The sequence below is a fragment of the Triticum dicoccoides genome, chromosome 4B (genome assembly GCF_002162155.2).
Source record: "Triticum dicoccoides isolate Atlit2015 ecotype Zavitan chromosome 4B, WEW_v2.0, whole genome shotgun sequence".
NCBI lineage: Eukaryota > Viridiplantae > Streptophyta > Magnoliopsida > Poales > Poaceae > Triticum > Triticum dicoccoides.
In genome coordinates this window covers 292,033,719-292,056,192 of record NC_041387.1, presented here as the reverse complement: position 1 = coordinate 292,056,192, position 22,474 = coordinate 292,033,719, and the positions used below count along the sequence as shown (strand labels likewise).

At 36.3% G+C, this 22,474-nt stretch overlaps 1 non-coding gene and 4 pseudogenes across 1 annotated transcript; 2 read left to right on the top strand and 3 right to left on the bottom strand.

The window, feature by feature from the left end:
* Positions 1-1,545: 1,545 nt before the first annotated feature.
* Positions 1,546-1,625, bottom strand: TRNAY-GUA. Its single transcript has one exon. It is a non-coding gene; the product is annotated as a tRNA-Tyr (tRNA).
* Positions 1,626-5,670: 4,045 nt separating this feature from the next.
* LOC119292656 lies at positions 5,671-7,221 on the bottom strand (annotated as a pseudogene).
* A 33-nt stretch (positions 7,222-7,254) lies between these two features.
* On the bottom strand, positions 7,255-8,294 carry LOC119295994 (annotated as a pseudogene).
* A 9,844-nt stretch (positions 8,295-18,138) lies between these two features.
* Positions 18,139-19,869, top strand: LOC119293589 (annotated as a pseudogene).
* A 363-nt stretch (positions 19,870-20,232) lies between these two features.
* On the top strand, positions 20,233-21,324 carry LOC119295993 (annotated as a pseudogene).
* The last annotated feature ends 1,150 nt before the right edge of the window (positions 21,325-22,474 follow it).

The following is a 22,474-nucleotide window of genomic DNA, read 5'->3' as shown; positions in this document are numbered from 1 at the left end:
TACTTAACTATTTCAATCTACTAATCTATTTTATTCTATGTAGATTCAAAGATAATATAATAGAAAGAATCTAAAGTGTCGTAGAAAAAACTATATGTAGTTCTTTCTACCACACTTTAAGATTCCAACCAGATCCTTTCATTTAAGACTTGGATTTTTTTATTTAATCCCTTTTTAATTTCTTCAATGATTAATTGGAATTCCAATTAATTATTTTGGTTGACTGTTTTTACATAAATAATAAGTAAAAAAGAAGTAGGAACTAGAGTGAACAGTGCAGTAGCAATAAATGCGAGAATATTGACTTCCATAACCTCTTTATTTTTTATTTTCACAATAACTCGGGATGTAATCCCATGGAGAGGAAAAAGGGGTATCTTGTAAATTCAAGGGTAGGGCTTGCATTCTGATAATACTGAATCAATTGAATATTATGAATATTGGATTTATCAAATCAATTCATGGATAAGAGTTATATTTCACGGATGAGACTTATATAGTATATCATAGGAAGATCCTCTATCCACACTAAGACCAAAATGGGTTTTTTGATTGGATTAGGAATTCCCTCTTTTTTAATCCTTTTCTACTTTTTCTTTTCTATATCTCTAACCCATGAGCTTTCTTAATCTTATACTTTCTTAATCTTATACAATTTCCCTTCCTTTTTCTTATAGTTATACACACAATTATGTATGTATTATATGACCAACTTTCTATGGGCCACATAGACATCCAAATAAGCAGTAGAAGTGAGATGGGGAAAAGAGGTCTGAAATAAAAAGGGAATATGATTTATGTATGGATTCCGGTAAAATACCGGTACTCTATTCCATAAGAGTGGAATAGGAAATTAAGATGAGGATGGTATCATCATAAAGAAAGATAGAGTAATATAATATCCTAAATTCTACTAATCCACATATCGTATGTGTGTCTTTCTTTATCTTTATCGATCGGGAGTAGTGAAAAAAATTCTTATACGCCTTCCCTGCCTCTTTCATGAGAGATGCAAAATAAAAAAGTGAAGTAAGGGTGCCCTATGGGTATTTAATCTTCCTCCCTGCCCCTTTTTTCATGGCAAAAGGAAATATAAATTTCTCCATTCATTGAACCCTAGTTCGGGACTGATGGGGCTCGAACCCGCAGCTTCCGCCTTGACAGGGCGGTGCTCTGACCAATTGAACTACAATCCCCGCGGGGTGTATGGCATACCCATTCTTAAATAGAACCATAAGAAGATTCGATTCGTCTTTCGTACTCTAAGAAATAGACGAATCATATACTACATACCCACATATTATACGCGGGTATAGTGAGAGTGACATAACTAGTATGTCGTGATTTTTTATCAGTAAAAATGGATAATAATCCAACCTTCAATAAGAAAAACTCTTTTGTTTGTAAGCAAGGAATGAGAGAGATATGGATTAGAAAAAAATCCCTTTTTTCTTTATCTTTTATTTCTATAGATCAGACATTTTGTTTTCTGGAAGAAAAACAAAAGGATTTAGTTCATATTCACGAAGCCATAGATTTTTGGTTTGGGCCGAGCTGGATTTGAACCAGCGTAGACTGTCAACGAATTTACAGTCCATCCCCATTAACCACTAGGGCATCGACCCAGGAAGAATTTATTCTAGGGTTTTTGCTAATCTATGATTAACCTCCTTTCATAATACTCCCTACCCCTAGGGGAAGTCGAATCCCCGCTGCCTCCTTGAAAGAGAGATGTCCTGAACCACTAGACAATAGGGCCATATACAACCGCTAGTGATTATACTCTAATCATAGTATGAGCAGTTTTTTGGAATTGTCAATATACTCGGAAAGTATAAATAGATCCAAAGCAAAGAGTTTTTCCAACTTTTCTGTTATGTTTTCATCTAGGATTTTTTTAGTTGATTGTTATAGATTAATTCTCCGTGCTTCATTTAGTGTTCAGACCAAAAATGTATCCATCCCGCACTAAGTCATAAATTCTCTAAAAATATAGAGAAAGTTTCAAAAACAAAGAAAAAAGTGAATCAATTTAGTAGAAAAGTACTCTATCAGATTCGAACCAATGACTTATGTCTTAGCATGAGATTACTCTACCACTAATTTAAAAATCCCTTTATCAGATTTGAACTGATGACTTATGCCTTACCATGGCATTACTCTACCACTGAGTTAAAAGGGCTTTTTATTTAATTCAAAAATTAGCCACTTGGATTTCCCATTATGGGTCCACTGCATAATGTACATATTATATATATAATATATAGAGATAGAGAGAGAGACATTATGTAGAGATTGTATATGTATATATCGATATTTTGAGAGCTCAAAATAAAATTAATAAAAAACATACCGTACATAACATATCCAACTCTTCTTGGTTCAGGGTTTTCCGTTTCTGAAGACTAGTAAAATAGGCGGATTCTGGAACCCCAAGGATTCAATGGTATATGGATATGGGAAATATAAGATTTCCGATCCTAGCGGGAAAAGGCGGGGAACAGATACCCAATAGGATATAGGATCCTTGGGAGGAACTTTTGGTAATGGCCTTGATCCTCTATGCTATTTTTTATTTGTTCTTAGTTCTATTGAACTTTTTTCATTCTTTTAAACAAGAATCTAATAAACTAGAATTGAGTCAGTGGAAAAAGGAGAGAGAGGAAAGTGTTACATGGAGAGAGTCGACTAATCAGAGACTTTTAGGATCTTCTTTACATCAGGTAAATTTGTCGTCCCTGTCCGTTTTTTTCTTTAAGTTACGACTCTTTGCTGCTTACTTCTATCAAGCCATAGGGAAAGTCTATGATGAATTTGGAAAACTCATCTCACTCTTACTCTATGGCTCGGACTTAATGGGGGAAGAAAACATCTTCCAGAATTTCTTTTTTGTTCAATTCTGGACAAAAAAGAAAAGGAAAAAAGGAATTTATAGGGACAATGTTACCCCCTATATCCCCCAGTTTATATTGTAGGAATAATAAAACAATTTAGCATTCTGACACACTTACGTCCTTGCAAAGTAAATAATTATTATCGTAGTCGTAACCGTAGAATAGGATCCTAATCAAAATAAATACATTTGGTTCAGGCGCTATTAGCATGGTAAGAAAAGATTTTTTTTTATAGACCAGAGGGGCTATCTAAATCCTAAAGTAAAGGCGAGCGATCGATTATAAGTACCAACGGCTCAGTGTCATGAACCTTCTCCATCTGATTCAATAAGGGGGAATTAGCCTTCTTGTCAAATGGCTATCCTTGACAAAGGGTACCATTTATACCATAATCTACAATGTAGCGGGTATAGTTTAGTGGTAAAAGTGTGATTCGTTCTATTAATAACTGAATTTGAAATGATATACTTAAGGCATCCTTAAGTTTTTTATTTTTATATTATGATGAAAACATTAGTTCTTATAAAGGATTAAATCCTTTTCCTCTCAATAGCATATTGAGGAAGAATATACATTCTGGCGATTTGTATCCAAAGACTAGTTAAATTCAATCCAAAATAAGAATTGGATTAAGAGTACAGAGTCGCGAAGCATAATTTTGCATTGGATTAAGTATTCCAATTTTGAAAATTTGAGTAAAGGATCTATGGATGAAGATACAAAAAAGTTGATTTCCAATCGTAACTAAATCTTCTTAAAATAAGGAATAAGGAAGCCAAATAGCTAAAAAACGATAGTTTTGGTTTACTAGAACCATCCGTATATTGTTTCAGGTCGGTGGAAACCCAATTCTTTTCCTCAGGATCTCTTGAATGAAATTAGGGAACGAAGTAAGTGGATTAGATTGATTTAGATAGAATTTCTATCTCCTACTCTATAAGGATCATATAGAAAGCCGAGAGCTTTGGTTCCATTCAAATAGAAAAGCTGACATAGATGTTAAGTGGTGAGAATATCCATAAAGGAGACGAATGAAATCAAAATATCATGTTCGGTTTTGAATTAGAGACGTTAAAAATAATCAACCAACGTCAACTATAAGCCCTAGCCTTCCAAGCTAATGACGCGGGTTCGATTCCCGCTACCCGCTCCATTCTGTATAAAAGGAATATTCTATTTGTCTAGACATGTTAGAGGCTTGTATTCAAGCCTTTTTTGTCCACCAGTTTCTGGTACTCCAGAGCGGAGGAGAGCAGTTTGGTAGCTCACGAGGCTCATAACTTTGAGGTCACGGGTTCGATTCCCGTCTCCGCACTTAGCAGTCTGTATAAAAGGACTATTCTATTTCTCTAGATATGGTAGAGGGGCGTATCCAACCCTTTTTTATTCATTAGCTCCCGGCCCTAGAGGGCAAAATTGAGCAATTTACGAAGTCACTTGCCTTCAAAAAAGGAAGGCGCAAGGCTTCTCCCTACCCTGCAGAAAATAAAAATGAAACGAAAGGGACAATCTACCTCTCCCTTCCCTTTAAAAACAGTTTGCCCGTTGTTTGTCCCAGTTAATACCCAATTTTTGGAGCTCTATTGGTGAGTTCTATTTCTGCCTCCGGAGCGCCCTCTTTTTTGAATGGGATGCAAAGGAAGGGTAAGATAGTAAGGGATACGGCACTAGACTAACACCTAATTAATACTTAATTTAATATAAGTAGTTAAACAGTTAACTAGACTAAACTTTTTATCATAGTACTTTGAGAAATTAAGCGGGCGAGCGGCAGGAATCGGACCCGTATCTTCTCCTTGGCAAGGAGATATTTTACCATTGAACTACGCTCGCTACGGTATATATTTTATAGTGTATATCCGCCTGGGTCGACCTTCTATGTCTGGGTCGACCGTTTCATTTCATTTTCTATTATATTAGAGTTTTCCTTTTTTTATTATCTGTCAATGAATATTCTAATGGGAATGGAATTTCATAATACTGAAAGAGAAAAGCGAGCAATTCGGAACGCAAATTGCGTTTTAATACGTCTCACTATTCTAATTTTTTTAGAAGAAATGGCCTTTATTATTTCTTTTTTATGGGGTTAATAAATATTAACCAAATTTAATTTAAGAAATGAGAGAATTCAGAATAGCTACGAGAAAGACTAGTCCAATCCATAATGATGTACCAAAAAATACAACATTTTTATTATTTGACCAACCATCAGGAGAAGCAAATACAAGGGGTACACTAATTACTAAGACTGAGGAAGTCGCAATTAATGCAAAAACAGCTAATTGGAAAGCAATAGTCATATTTCTAATCCTGCAAGCCACCATCAAATAAAGTTGACTACATATTTGATCCCTCACTTAACCAAAATTGTAAAAAAAATACAAGAAGTAGGAGGGGTTTAATCATGAATCCATTGATTCTTCTCTTTAATTCAAATTTATTACTTAAACCGCTTTTTTATTTGGATATGGGGGTGAGAAGAGATTATTTACTCTTTATTTCAGAAGCGGGTATATCGTATCTTGTATCCGTGTATACAGTATACAGAGATATATCGAAAAGGAACTTGTATCTGATATCTTTCTAGAGGCTAATAACTCTTTTTATTTTTTATATGGCTATGTTCTATTTGTAGGAGTAAAATAAGGATTAGGCCGTGGAGAGATGGCTGAGTGGTTGATAGCTCCGGTCTTGAAAACCGCTATAGTTCTAGGAACTATCGAGGGTTTGAATCCCTCTCTCTCCTTTTGCTTATTGAATACGTTTGTTTCTTTCATTTTTTTTCTGTCCCTTATCTTTCTTTCATAAAAATGAATGAATGGCTCGGCTAGATGGAATAACCGAGCCAGAACAGAAAAAAAGTAGAACAGGTATAAATAAGAAAATCTTAGTTAAGAGGGTTCATGTAAAGAACATGTTCCAAATCACGATCGATTCCCTTTTCAAAACATGCTGCAGCAGCTCAGGCTCTTCCTGCATGCCATAAATGGCCCACAAAAAAGAAGAATCCTAGAACAAAATGAGAAGTTGATAACCAACTTCTAGGAGAGACATAATTAACTGCATTGATCTCGGTAGCTACGCCACCCATGGAATTTAAAGAGCCTAAAGGAGCGTGGGTCATATATTCTGCTGAGTGTCGTTCTTGCCAAGGTTGTATGTCTTTTTTCAACCTACTCAAGTCCAAACCGTTGGGGCCCCTTAGAGGTTCTAACCATGGAGCACGAAGGTCCCAAAAACGCATAGTTTTCCCTCCAAAGATAACCTCCCCAGTTGGGGAACACATTAGATATTTACATAAACCTGTGGGTCCTTGAGCGGACCCCACATTAGCTCCAAGACGCTGGTCTCTAACTAGAAAAGTAAATGCTTGAGCTTGAGAAGCTTCTGGCCCGGTGGGTCCATAAAACTCACTCAGATAAGCTGTATTATTGAACCATACAAAACAACAAGCGATAAAACCAAAGACAGATAAAGCAGCTAAACTATAAGACAAGTAAGCTTCTCCAGACCATACAAATGCACGGCGAGCCCATGCAAAGGGTTTGGTTAAAATATGCCAAATTCCACCAAATACACAAATAAAACCCAACCATACATGCCCACCAATTATATCTTCTAAATCATCTACACTAACAATCCACCCTTCTCCACCAAAAGGAGATTTTAGTAAATAACCAAATATAACACTGGGACTAAGGGTCGAATTGGTAATTTTTCTTACATCTCCCCCCAGGGGCCCAGGTATCTTATACACCGCCAAAATAAAGAGCCTTGAGTACTAGAAGAAAAGCACCTAGACCTAACAAAATTAAGTGAATACCCAAAATTGTAGTCATTTTATTTCTATCTTTCCAGACATAATCAAAGAATGGAAAAGATTCCTCAAGAGTCTCGGGTCCCAGAAGCGCGTGATAAATGCCACTGAAGCCTAAGACTGCGGAGGAAATTAGGTGAAGTACGCCAGATACAAAGTGCGGAAAAGTATCTAGATCTCCCCTCTGGCCCTACTCCCTAACCTAGAGTAGCTAAGTGTGGAAGTAAAATCAACCCTTGTTCATACATGGGCTTTTCTGGTACGAAATGGGCCACTTCAAATAGGTTCATTGCTCCGTCCTAGAATACGATTAATCCGACATGGGCTACATGAGCTCCAAGTAGTTTACCGGACAAATTGATAAGTCTGGCATTCCCAACCCACCAAGCAAAGCCGGTGGTTTCTTGGTCACGACTAGCTAAAACGAAAGTTCCATTAAAGAGCGTTTCCACGTGGTAGAACCTCCTCAGGGAATATAAGATTTTCATGAGGCTGATCCTGAGCTGCCATCCACGCATGAATACCCTTGTTTAAAAGAATATTTTTGGTGTAGAAAGTCTAAAATTCAGGATCTTCTGCTGCACGGATTTCCTGGGAAACAAAGTCATAGGCATGTAAGTTCAGAGCCAAGCCAACTACGCCAATAGCACTCATCCATAAACCGATGACGGGTACAAATAGCATAAAGAAATGTAACCAACGTTTATTGGAAAAAGCAACACCAAAGATTTGGGACCAAAAGCGGTTAGCAGTGACCATTGAATAAGTTTCTTCAGCTTGAGTTGGGTTAAAAGCACGGAAGGTATTTGCACCATCACTGTCCTCAAATAGAGTGTTTTCTACGGTCACTCCATGAATAGCGCATAGCAGAGACGCACCTAATACTCCGGCAACTCCCATCATATGAAATCGGTTCAACATCCAATTATGAAATCCTTGGAAGAAAAGGATGAATCGAAATATCGCTACTACGCCAAAACTCGGCGCAAAGAACCAACCAGATTGCCCCAGTGGATAAATAAGGAATACAGAAACAAAAACAGCAATTGGACCAGAGAATGAGATTGCATTATAAGGCCGCAATTGAATAGACCGAGCAAGTTCAAATTGGCGTAACATGAAACCTATTAGTGCAAAAGCCCCATGGAGAGCTACAAAAGTCCATAGACCGCCTAATTAACACCAACGAGTAAAATCTCCTTGTGCTTCGGGCCCCCATAGTAGCAACAAAGAGTGTGCTAAACTATTTGCAGGGGTAGAAACTGCTGCGGTTAAGAAATTACAACCTTCCAAATAGGAACTAGCCAATCCATGGGTATACCAAGAAGTTACAAAAGTTGTCCCTGTAAACCAACCCCCTAAAGCGAAATAAGCACAAGGAAAGAGCAATAGGCCAGACCATCCTACAAAAATGAAACGGTCCCTTCGTAACCAGTCATCCATAGTATCAAATAGATCATTTTCTTCTTTAGGAATTCTACCAAGGGCTATAGTCATAGTGATCCTCCTATTCAATTACTTCAACCATTTCCGAGCACCTCATATCACTTTCGAAGGCATATGATAGTTTTATCATCTGTCGACGATTTCTTTGTCGTTCAATGCCCTTTTTTATCTATGGAGTCACAGCCGAGGTCGTGGTAAATCCATGAATTTGATTCGATTTGTTTTTCTTATACTATTTGTTTTTCTTATACTATAGAAATAGAAATCTTTTTTTTCTTATACTATAGAAAGAAATAAACCTTTGAATTCAGCATTATTCCAAGACTCCTATTTCAAAGTCTATCTTTTAAGGGAAAAATGAAAATAAAAGTAACTCTTCTTTTCCCATTCCCTCTCTATTGCATGGGTGGAAGAACTAAAATAGAGGATTCTGAAAAAAAGGACCTTCAAAATCCAATTTTATGTGTAGCGCAAAGGAGTTGCGATTTCTTCTTATATTTATAGAACATCTAGTAACAAGAATATGAAATCGTAAATAGCGAAAAATTCTTGTCTTGCGCGGTCTAAGTCTAAGGAAATAAAGAAATTCGCTTATACAATTTCATCTACATCGAATTTATATATCAGAATAGCGGATAGAGGCATCATGAAAGGAGTCAGGTCTACTTACTTTATGCTTCTTTCCAATTTTATGGTGGATTTGATATGAACCCTTGCTTTCTTGATAAAGAATCGACAAAAAAACATTTTTTATATAACCTGCTTGTTTTATTATAATTATAACAAGTCCTATATGGAAATGCCCGCTAAAGAGAAAATCTATTTGATTGTCTCTCGGCCAATATCGATTTTTAGAAAGAAAAAACAAGAATTTTCTTCTTTTTTTATTAACATTAAGAAAAAAGAATATAACTAAAATGGAATTGGCAATATAATTTTTATAGACTTTTGAAAGAAAAAATGGTTTTTTTTGCAACCATTATTTCTTATTTCTTGCGTATATAATATCACGGAAACCTTTCGCTTTGGAACATGGAGAGATGGCTGAGTGGACTAAAGCGGTGGATTGCTAATCCGTTGTACAATTTTTTTGTCCCGAGGGTTCGAATCCCTCTATTTCCGCTCCCTTGGATCATTTGGGACTTTCAAATTGGAAATAATTCTGACCCCCGGATTTTCTCATAGATAAATGTATGAAACAAATCCAATAAGAAAAAGAAAACGGAATTTTTACTCCTCGCGTCCAGGATTCTGTCATGGGTCATTAGATAAGAATCCAAAGATAAAGAGTAAAACAAAGAATATCACTACTGTATAAACAAAAAGTTTGAGAGTAAGCATTACATAATCTCCAAGATTTTTTTTAAGTAATAGATTACCAGTTTTTCCTTACCACACGGATCCACTAGGATGGGTTTTTTTTATACCTAAAAATGCAAAAATGAATTCTTGAATTTTTTTGCAAGAATTCATTTATAATAAGCACTCTTATCAATAGCAAAAATAGGGTTAGGTGGTTAGGTATTGTGTAGGTACCTTCTCAACCTAGGTGCAGGGGAGTAGAAAGGCTGATCCAAATTTATTGTTGTAGCTACCCATTAAATGTAGAAGAATTTAAATTTGAGAACCGAAGGTTCATTATATAAAAATATAAAACTTCTCGGCTTTTACCCAAATTTTTTTTGCAATGAACACATCATTCAATTTGGCATACAGAGTACTAAAGATTTCATCGAAAACTTACAGCAGCTTGTGATAGAGGCGGAGGTGTCCCGATCTTTCGATGAGATGATAACTATCGATTTGGTGGAGATGACTTTGACGATCCGACTACAAACGTGCACAACGTTGCGCCTTAGCAATCGCTAAACCAACTCCGAGAGGTTACTGACCACGCCGGAGCACGATCAACCTGACCACGAAGGTCTATTCCTGCAAACAATTGAAGAACAAGCAAGAATATGATAAAGCAATCTGAATATTGCGAATATATATGAAGTACTGATAAAGGTGGGGATCCGTAAGCGGTCTTGGTCTGGTCGTTGGACACAAACGAAGTACACGAAGTTGCAATGGCTAACTTTTAACTAAACAAATCCCAAGGAAAAAGTTACTAGATGGATCTACTTATATAGGAGCAAGGGGTGGCGGCCAAGGAGGTGGGAGAACATCACAAGGCATCCTAAAACCAACCCTAGGTCGTACAAGGCTCATGGGCCCAAGTGGAGGTGACGTAACACCTTTGGACTTGTAGTTTGACTCGGATTCTGCTGCAGCGTTAGATTGTTTCGTCCACAACTCAACGCTCCGGACGGATTTTAAGGTGATATCAATTGGGTTGGAAAGAGCATTAAATCTATTTTCCAACAAAAAAAGAATCACCCAATTCGGAGTCCGGATGAAAGAGTTCTTGGCGTTTTCAATCAGGTGTGTCTGTGCAGTCCGAATCTGAGTCCAGAACGTGAGAGACTTGGACTCTATCTTCTCTTGGGCCAAAAGTGATGTGAAAGAACTTTTTGAACAGCAAGTAAACATCTCTTTCTCCTTTATCTTCATATGTGTATTATACAAATGTTCCATACACCTGCAATTAGACATGGCACAAAAGTTTGTGAAGTATTTTTGTCCTGGATGACATAAATAAATTATTGCATAGTTTGCATTAGAAATCACCTCACAAATATACATGTATGCAATATATTTGGTAATATCCAAGGTAGTCATGTCCTCATCATCCTCCCCTTCTTGAAAACAAAGCCTTCCTCGGCGTTGGTTAATCTGAAATGTGGCTAACAAAAGAGACAAGGTGTACATGTTGTATATGTATATGTCATCCATTTTTACTTCCCTTGATTTTTGCACATATGACACATGTATACATAAGTAACTTTCATTGATCATAAAATATAAAGCCAAAATATTATCATAAGTATAAGGCATAAAAATATTGTAACTCAGTTTAAACATATAAGTGAAGCTCTTATTCATATCAAAAGATTGACAATATTCATCATTAAACCATCCCAACATTGGTGAATAAACCTTACTTGCATCAAATTTACAAGCTACAACATGCTTAAATAAGCTAACATGCAATAAGTCATTCAACACAGAATCATCACCAAGATTAGAGGTCATATCAAAATGATTAAACATTGATTCTTTTGCATCAATAGTTAATTCAATGGGTCCACTCAAAATTGTTGGTATTTCAGTTGTTTGATCACATGACGCATTCATGACAGTATCAAGATTCTCTAAAATAGGTGTTGTGCTCAAATCACCAGGTAACTCAACACATGATGCATTCAAGTTAACTAGGGATGCATCATTCTCATGTGAAGTTATATCATCAACACCTTTACTGTTACCTTGTCGCAAAGACGTAGATGATGTAGGTACAGACGTAGACAATGCACCATACTCTTGAGATGATGTCGTGCTCACAATCCGAGGTGGGGCTGCTCTAGTAGGTGCAACGGTGGAGGAACCAACCAATGGTGGTGAGCATGAACTGGAATAGTAGTTGTTGTAGTCACCCAATGCATCCTCCTGTAACTGTCTCTCAAAGGTAGAAGCACGAACATACATACCAGTAATGCAACGAGGAATATACTGAAATCTTGCCTGAATATCATGGTTCAAACCACCAAAAAATCTATTCATTGTATTATCCTCAGATTCTTCTATGTCACGATGATGCATATAAGATTTGAACTCTTGGTAGTAAGCATGCACAGTGTTGTTGCCTTGTTTAAATTGTTCAAATTTGCAAAGCAATTCACGATGATGGTAAGGAGGGAAAAATTGTTGTCTCATTACATCTTTCAAATGTTTCCAAGTTGTGGGTTGGTTATCAATGTTTTTCTTACAATGCACACTCCACCAAACAGAAGCAAAAGCAGTAAATGCTCTAGTGGCAGCTCGTACTCTCTCAAGTTCAAAAAAGTCATGGTGACGAAAAACATGTTTTACTTCAAGCTCCCAAGCTAGATAAATAGCATGATTAAATCTACCATCAAATGACGGTAAAGAGATAACCTGACCATGTGCTTGTGTGTGTTGTCCCAACTCTCGTGATGGTGAAAATGTGTCTGTCGTCCAAGAACTTCTATCTCCGGAACCTGTCATGATTAGTAGAAACAAGAAACAAAATTAGAGAATAATGTTCCTATGCACTACTAGGAGGTGGTTGTAAAGTGCTCACAGTAAAGCAAATATCAGTATCTTACAAGTTCTTACCATGCGGCAAGTGGTGACAGGCAACCAGCGGTGTCAAGTCACTCTGAAGATTGTGTAAAGCGATTGCCAGGGGAACGTATGTATACACGGTGTAAAAATATGTGGAGCTGGGTTGGCTATATATGGTAGCAAAAAAATTAGCAATAATCAATTCAAAGATGCAATCTTAAATAAACAGTCAACGACGGTATTGTGCTGGTCCAAGGCTAGACCGGACTAGAGACTTGAGTCTAGAACACTAAGATATAAGTGAAGATCACAACGGTAGTGAAGATAATGATGAAAAACAACTGCCAAGTAGGACATACAACAACTCTCTCTCCAAGTTTCCTCTTGAAAAGTTTGAGCCAATTTTCTGATAAATTCTTTCAAAGAATGCTACTAACTCAAGCTTTCCAAAAAGAATCACTCAATTCCTAGTTGAGGAGTCAAAGAATTCTAAAACTGGCCAGAAAAATTGGAACAAGCTGTGTTCACGAACTTCAGAGGGCAAAAAGACCTATTTAGAAGCCGATTTTGAGGTGTCAAATATTGAACAAGCTTCTGCAACTATTTAGATGCGGCCCGTCTCTAGCTTCAATTTGAGTACTCACAGAGCCAAAATGGACTTCGTATGAGGAAGATACACCTGTTTTACTGAACAGTGCGCAAAACAGATTCCAATCCGAATTCAGGTACGCGATTGATTCTAGATAGATCCGATTTTTTTTCTCTCTTTTTTTTCTCACGCTTTTTTTTCTTTTTCTTCTCACACTTTTTTTCTTTCATTTCTCCAAGACAAACTAGATAAGATGCAGATTGGATCAGGCGAAGATGTGAATGACCTAAACTATGATTATGACAATGAACAGTGCATAGCACGTGGTGGAAATTAATAGATGGGATGGTGGACAGCGGAAGGGATAATGATGCAGCGGCGGCGTGACTAATGTGAACAGAACTCGAAACTCTAAAGGAACTAGACACTAAGACCAGCAACTGACACGACGATGCAACCGATAATTCAACTATGCAAGCAATGAATAGAAAATTGCAAAGGTTGAGACTGGCTTGGATAAAGGATGAACAGATCTAACTTTTTTTTGTGGCTTTTTCATGGACTGTAGGTATGAATGACATATGATATCTAAACTATGAAAAACTATAAAATCTCACCGAGCAACCTGAAAACTGATACCACTTGATAGAGGCGGAGGTGTCCCGATCTTTCGATGAGATGATAACTATCGATTTGGTGGAGACGACTTTGACGATCCGACTACAAGCGTGCATGACGTTGCGCCGTAGCAATCGCTAAACCAACTCCGAGAGGTCACTGACCACGCCGGAGCACGATCAACCTGACCACGAAGGTCTATTCCTGCAAGCAATCGAAGAACAAGCAAGAATATGATAAAACAATCTGAATATTGTGAATATATATGAAGTACTGATAAGGGTGGGGATCCGTAAGCGGTCTTGGTCTGGTCGTTGGACACAAACTAAGTACACGAAGTTGCAATGGCTAACTTTTAACTAAACAAATCATAAGGAAAAAGCTACTAGATGGATCTACTTATATAGGAGCAAGGGGTGCGGCCAAGGAGGTGGGAGAAGGTCCCAAGGCAGCCTAAAACCAACCCTAGGTCATACGAGGCTCATGGGCCCAAGTGGAGGTGACGTAACACCTTTGGACTTGTAGTTTGACTCGGATTCTGCTGCAGCGTCAGATTGTTTCGTCCATAACTCAATGCTCCGGACAGATTTTAAGGTGATTCCAATTGGGTTGGAAAGAGCATGAAATCTACTTTCCAACAAAAAAGAATCACCCAATTCGGAGTCCGGATGAAAGAGTTCTTGGCGTTTTGAATCAGGTGTGTTTGTGCAGTCCGAATCTGAGTCCAGAACGTGAGAGACTTGGACTCTATCTTCTCTTGGGCCAAAAGTGACGTGAGAGAACTTTTTGAACAACAAGTAAACATCTCTTTCTCCCTTATCTTCATATGTGTATTGTACAAATGTCCCATACGCCTGCAATTAGACATGGCACAAAAGTTTGTGAAGTATTTTTGTCATGCATGACATAAATAAATTATTGCATAGTTTGCATTAGAAATCACCTCACAAATATACATGTATGCAATATATTTGGTCATATCCAAGCTAGTCATGTCCTCATCAGCTTGCCAAACAAAGGCTAATAGAAAAAAGAATAGAGGTCTAACAGGCATAATATCCACGATTGGATAGAAAATAGCATAAGCTTCGGGTAATTTGGCAAAGAAAAAATTAGTAGGATAAAGAACAGAATTAAAACAGATACATGTTAAACTAAGTATATTAGGCATAACAAGCATTTCATTCTTGTAGAGTAAATAGTTTGATTTTTCTTGAGTTATTTTTTTAAGGGAAAGAAGGAAAAGGCAGATTCAAAATCTTTTTTCTTCGTACTTTCCAAAACACAAAATACCTCCTTGTATTCGCACTCTCAAATGAGAGTTGAATAAATTCGACTTTCATATAATATCTTAATAGAATTCCATGTAATGATCAATGCATTTTTTGATTCTATATTATCTGCATGTGTAGAATACTAGCAAGAGAATATCCCTCCTTTTTAATGTAATTGAAATGGTATTGACGAATAACAAATAAACATACTAGTGTTTATTAGTGTCGCATAAAACCCGAAATGGGGCGTGGCCAAGTGGTAAGGCAGCGGGTTTTGGTCCCGTTACTCGGAGGTTCGAATCCTTCTGTCCTAGATTGTTTCTGATGAAACAAACGGTGAAATCATATAGTATTCCGTATGAGACAAAAGTTTATTAAAGAGAATAATGATATCTTATTCTTTCTCAGAAAACATAATAAAGTCTTAAGTCCAGTCAAATTGACTATCTTTATTTTCATGAAAAAATGGGATCTATCAAGAACATTCAGGATATGCCTCTACTATAAAATCACTTAGTCATATTTTCTCTTCCTTTTGGGATTCGAGTTGAAGAAGTACGAGAATTCTATAACTACCAAAAACTTTCAATCTTTTCACTAGAATAGTTTATTTAGTTATTACAGTTAATGGTTTTGGTACTGAAAAAATATATTACTACTAGAATTAGAATTCTAGTAATTAAATTAATTAAAAAAAATTGGAGGTTGATAGTTTATTTATTGAGGAAGAGTCAATCCTTCTCTTCTCACTTCAAGATTAATCATCTCGAGCCATCCGTTGAGGGTGGAAATTTAAGAATAAATAAGTTTTAAGCAAACTTGTTTAGTCGTCTTTTTCAAACTATGTTTCATTCAGATGATAGAATTTTAATACGGGTTTAAATAAATTGGATCTTGGCGGAGGCTTCCCGGATAAATACTTACTTTCTATTATCCATATTTCTCCATAGATAGCAAGTTTTAATTAGTATAAAAAAACTAAACCAATGACTATTCATGATTCCATCCATATTGGATCAATTCTCTATACCACTTTGCAATGAAAAGAGGAATGTTTGTTATGGTAAAACTTCGTTTAAAACGATGTGGTAGAAAGCAACGTGCGACTTGAAGGACATGATCGATTGCGGATTTTTCTATCCATCATTTTCCATAGTAATGAAAATGCTCTTGGCTCGACATAGCCTGTACTATTCGTTCCGAACAAAATTTGCGCTGGGTTTAAGTAACATAGTACACGATGGAGCTCGAGAGAACATAATTTTTTTATCAAGGGAAAGAATCTAGGGCTAGTGAAAACTAATAAATTAGGCCAACTTTGTCAGCCTATCCTTAATATAGAAATAAATCGAAAGGTTAAAATAAGAAGAAAGTCCAATAAAAGTATAGTAGAATCAATCCCTCTTATTAGATTTCTATAGAAGAGATAAATGCTTTATCGAAGGAAATAAGAAAAAAGGTATGTTGCTACTCTTTTGAAAGAAAAAAATAGGAATTCCCGAAGTAATGTCTAAACCCAAGGATGTCACAAATGAAAGATAAAGGATTCCAGAACAAGTAAACACAATTTTCAATTGTCTCAACAACAGAGTTAGATCGGAATAAGGAATAAAAGTCAATTCGTTCGAAATGAGACAAAGAATAGAGTTTAAAGACGACTCAAAAATTTTGGAAGGATTTTGCCTTCGAAGTTTGTCAGGAAAAATTAGCCCACTTGAGTCATGAGTATAAATGAAATTTGTTTTTTCTGTAAGGAAATTAATGCACGTCATAGTCTAATTTCTATTATTATCGACAGAAATTCGAATCATTTTCTCGACCGTATGAGGAGAAAACCTCCTATACGTTTCTAGGGGGGGCGTTGTTTATCTACATCTATCCCAATAAGTTGTCTATTGAATCGTTGCAATTGATGTTCGATCTCGAAGAGAAGGAAGACATCTTCAAAAAGTAGGTTTTTATGATCCGGTAAAGAATCATACTTGTTTAAATGTTCCAGCTATTCTCTATTTCCTTGAAAAGGGTGTTCAACCGACAAGAATTGTTTATGATATTTTAAGGAAGGCGGAATTCTTTAAAGAAAAAGAAAGCACTTTGAGTTAATTGAAGAACTAAATGAATCAAAAAGTAGGATAGGAGAAGATTATTAGTATTCCTAGTTGTCTAATTATTTAGACACAATTTACCTCTTTCTTAATCCTATTTGGATTTATATTATATCGTGCTAATCCAACATAAGCCCCTATTTTATTTACTTTTTCTATCTAATTTGTTTTCTTACCATTGTATTTCCATTGAAAAAGGTCTATTGAACAAATAGAATTTGTAGATAGATGGGTCTCTTTATCCTCACTCCATATTCCATTTTTCTCCCAAGACTTCGCTCAAATGATAAGGGTGTTCCTCTTGCATGTATTCTCATACAATATAATATATATATATATATATATATATATATATATTCATAAAAATCGCTAAAAATAAGGAGAATTTGGCCATCGTGATTTGGGTCGCTCGTTTTTTAACTTTACTTTAGTGGAATTTAACCGGACCTGTTCGTTTTGGCATTTGAGTGTTTTTCATGGTAGATAAAAAAAATCTTTTGATGTCTTACTAGTTCAATGTTTTGACAGAAGCGCGCGGTGTAATTCCATTGATTTTTGGATTTTGATCGTATCTAAGATCATTTTTTTATCTGCGTTGCTAACTCAATGGTAGAGTACTCGGCTTTTAAGTGCGACTATGATCTTTTACACATTTGGATGAAACAACAAATTCGTCCAGACTCTTGCTACAGTCTAGAAGACCACGACTGATCCTCAAAGGTAATGACTTGAAAAAATAGCATGTCGTAATAAAATCAATCTTTTTTGAATGGAATCCAAAATTACGATTTTCTGGGTCTAGTGAATAAATGGATAAGGTCTGGCTCCAATTCTGGTAAAATAAAAAGCAACGAGCTGAACTTCCTAATTGGAATGATTCCCCGCTCTAATTAGACGTTAAAAATAGATTAGTGTCGGATGCGGGGAAAGGTTGGGTTTTCCTATGAGTGGACCCTTTATTTTTTCTTTTTTTAGAAATCCTAATTATTCTTGATTATGGATTGAATGAGGGATGTTATGGATTGAATATGTAAAAGAAGCAGTATATTGATAAAGAGGCTGTATTCCAAAGTCAAAAGAGCGATTGGCCTGCAAAAACAAAAAACTTGTTATGTTCTTTTTTTTAATTAGAACAAACATAAACTAATTGGGTAGAAAAGGAGCAGAAAAGATCCGTGGATTAGACTCCCTTTCTTTTCAGGGTTTGTATTAAAAATGCAACACCCTGTTCTGACCATATTGCACTATGTATCATCATTCGATAAACCGAGAAATGCTTCTTCTCTCTGATTCAAGTAGAAATACAAATGAAAAAATTCGAAGGGTATTCAGAAAAACATAAATCTCGTCAACAATACTTCGTCTACCCACTTCTCTTTCTGGAATATATTTATGCATTTGCCCACGATTATGGATTAAATGGTTCTGAACCTGTGGAAATAGTTGTTAGTTGTAATAACAAGAAATTTAGTTCACTACTTGTGAAACATTTAATTATTCGAATGTATCAGGAGAATTTTTTGGATAACTCGGTTACTCATCTTAACCAAGATCGATTATTGGATTACAAAAATTATTTTTATTCTGAGTTTTATTCTCAGATTCTATCTGAAGGGTTTGCGATCGTTGTGGAAATCCCATTATCGCTATGGGAATTATTGTGTCCGAAAGAAAAAGAAATACCAAAGCTTCAGAATTTACGCTCTATTCATTCAATATTCCCTTTTTTGAAGACCAATTTTTGCATTTGGATTATCTATCACATATAGGAATACCCTATCCTATCCATTTGGAAATCCTGGTTCAACTCCTTCAATACCGTATCCAAGATGTTCCATCTTTGCATTTATTGCGATTCTTTCTCAACTACTATTCGAATTGGAATAGTTTTATTACTTCAATAAAATCCATTTTTTCAAAAGAAAATAAAAGACTATCTCGATTCCTATATAACTCTTATGTATCAGAATATAAATTTTTTTGTTGTTTCTTCGTAAACAATCTTCTTGCTTACCATTAGCATCTTCTGGAACGAATCCACTTTTCTAGGAAGATGGAACATTTTGGGATAATGTACCCTGGTTTTTCTTGGAAAATCCTATGGTTCTTTATGGATCCTCTTATGCATTATGTTCGGTATCAAGGAAGAAATGGAAATGCTACCTTATCAATTTCTGGCAATATTATTTTTGTTTTTGGACTCAACTGTGAAGAATCCATATAAACCAATTAGCAAACTCTTGCTTCGATTTTATGGGGTACCTTTCAAGTGTACCAAAAAGTTCTTTGTTAGTAAGGAATCAAATGCTGGAGAATTCATTTCTAATAGATACTCGAATGAAAAAAATTCGATACCATAGTCCCCGCTACTCTCCTCATAGGATACTTATCAAAAGCTCAATTTTGTACTGGATCGGGGCATCCTATTAGTAAACCCATTTGGACAAATTTATCATATTGGGATATTCTTGATCGATTTGGTCGGATATGTAAAAATCTTTTTCATTATCATAGTGGATTTTCAAAAAAACGGACTTTGTATCGACTAAAGTATATACTTCGACTTTCATGCACTAGAACTTTAGCTCGTAAACATAAAATCACGGTACGAACTTTTATGAAACGATTGGGTTCGGCATTTTTAGAAGAATTTTTTATTGAAGAAGAGCAAGTTTTTTCTTTGATGTTAACCAAAACAACTCTTTTTTCTTTCTGTGGATCACACACTGAGCGTATTTGGTATTTGGATATTATACGTATCAATGACCTGGTCAACCCTCTTAATTAATCATTAGACGAAATTAAGAAAAAGGAAAGGGTTGATAAATGATCAAGAAAAAACTTTTCTATTTTTCATTCTGAAATGTTCTTTTTATTATAATAAAGAGTAGGTGAATCAACTTACTAATTAAAAAAATTAGTAGAACTTCCTCTTTGGAATAAAAATTGGCTATTTCTACATAGGGAAAGTCATGTGCAATGAAAAATGCAAGCACGATTTGGGGAGGGATTTTTCTCTATTGTAACAAGGAAGAATTATCTACTCCATCCGACTAGTTCCGGGTTCGAGTCCCGGGCAACCCATATAGAAAAGACCCATCAAAGTTTTTAACTTTGACTCACTTCATTTACAAATACAAAATTATTGGTTTGGTTAATATATTTATATGGATAGCTAATCTTTGGGCTGACTTGGTTGACATTGGTATATAGTATATGTTATAATATTAAATAACAAGCCTTCTATTATCTATATTCTAGTTAATATGTGTGCTTGGGAGTCCTTGCAATTTGAATAAACCAAGATCTTACCATGACTACAATTTTAGAGAGACGCGAGAGTACAAGCATGTGGGGTTCCTTCTGTAACTGGATAACTAGCACTGAAAATTGTCCTTACATCGGATGGTTCAGTGTATTGATGATCCCTACCTTATTGACCGCAACTTCTGTATTTATTATCGCCTTCATCGCTGCCCCTCCAGTAGATATTGATGGTATTCGTGAGCCTGTTTCTGGTTCTTTACTTTATGGAAACAATATTATCTCTGGTGCTATTATCCCTACTTCTGCGGCGATCGGATTGCACTTTTACCCAATTTGGTAAGCTGCATCTGTTGATGAGTGGTTATACAATGGTGGTCCTTATGAGCTAATTTTTCTACACTTCTTACTTGGTGTAGCTTGTTATATGGGTCGTGAGTGGGAACTTAGTTTCCGTCTGGGTAGGCGTCCTTGGATTGTTGTTGCATATTCAGCTCCTGTTGCAGCTGCTACTCTTGTTTTCTTGATTTACCCTATTGGTCAAGGAAGCTTTTCTGATGGTATGCCTTTAGGAATCTCTGGTACTTTCAACTATATGATTGTATTCCAGGCAGAGCACAACATCCTTATGCATCCATTCCACATGTTAGGTGTAGCTGGTGTTTTCGGCAGTTCCCTATTCGGTGCTATGCATGGTTCCTTGTTAACCTCTAGTTTGATCAGGGAAACTACTGAAAATGAATCTGCTAATGAGGGTTACAAATTTGGTCAAGAGGAAGAAACTTATAATATTGTGGCTGCTCATGGTTATTTTGGCCGATTAATCTTCCAATATGCTAGTTTCAACAACTCTTGTTCTTTACACTTCTTCTTGGCTGCTTGGCCTATAGTAGGAATCTGGTTCACTACTTTAGGTATTAGTACTATGGCTTTCAACCTAAATGGTTTCAATTTCAACCAATCTGTAGTTGATAGTCAAGGTCGCGTCATTAATACTTGGGCTGATATCATCAACCGTGCTAACCTTGGTATGGAAGTAATGCACGAACGTAATGCTCACAACTTCCCTCTAGACTTAGCTGTTGTTGAAGTTCCATCAATTAATGGATAAGGTTTTTCTGCTAACATATAAGAATTTTTGAAGAAAGAAAAGACAGAAATACCCAATATCTTGCTAGAACAAAATATTGGGTATTTCTGTCTTTATTTTGAATCTTTTTTTCTTCTTAATCTTTCTATTTAGAATTCAGTTAACGACAAGATTTAGTATCCTTTCTTGCATTTTCATAACTCGTGAAATGCCGAGTAGGCACGAATTCCCCCAATTTGCGACCTACCATAGGATTTGTTATGTAAATAGGTATATGTTCCTTTCCATTATGAATCGCGATTGTATGGCCAACCATTGTGGGTAGAATGCTAGATGCCCGGGACCATGTTACTATTGTTTCTTTCTCCTCCTTTTCTATCTTTGCCAATAAATGATGAGCTACAAAAGGATTCATTTTTTTTCGTGTCACAGCTGATTACTCCTTTTTTTTCCTTTTTAAAGAGTGCCATTCTATGTCCAATATCTCGATCGAAGTACAGAGGTCAGAATTAATAGAATAATGATCAATGGAAAAAAGAAAAAAATTCTTTAGCTTGATAAGGGGCGGATGTAGCCAAGTGGATCAAGGCAGTGGATTGTAAATCCACCATGCGCGGGTTCAATTCCCGTCGTTCGCCCATCGCATTATTGCAAATTCCAAAAATGCAATTTTTCATATTCCTAGTTACGTATTTACTTACGGCGACGAGGAATAAAACTATCGCTATATTTTTTCCTTTTCCTAGTTCTTCTTCCAAGCGCATGATAACCCCAAGGGGTTGTGGGTTTTTTTCTACCAATGGGAGCTTTCCCTTCACCGCCCCCATGGGGTGGTCCACAGGGTTCATAACTACCCCTCTTACTACGGGGAGTTTACCTAGCCAACACTTAGATCCGGCTCTACCCAAACTTTTTTGGTTCACCCCAACATTACCCACTTGTCCGACTGTTGCTAAGCAGTTTTGGGATACTAAACTTACCTCCCCAGATGTTTATCCTAAAGTGTTCGATTTACCCTCTTTTGCAATTAGTTTCGCTACAGCACCTGCTGCTCTAGCTAATTGCCCACCCCTTCCACGTGTGATTTCTATGTTATGCATGGCCGTGCCTAAGGGCATATCGGTTGAAGTAGATTCTTCTTTTCTCTCAAAAACCCCTTCCCAAATTGTACAAGCTTCTTCCAAAT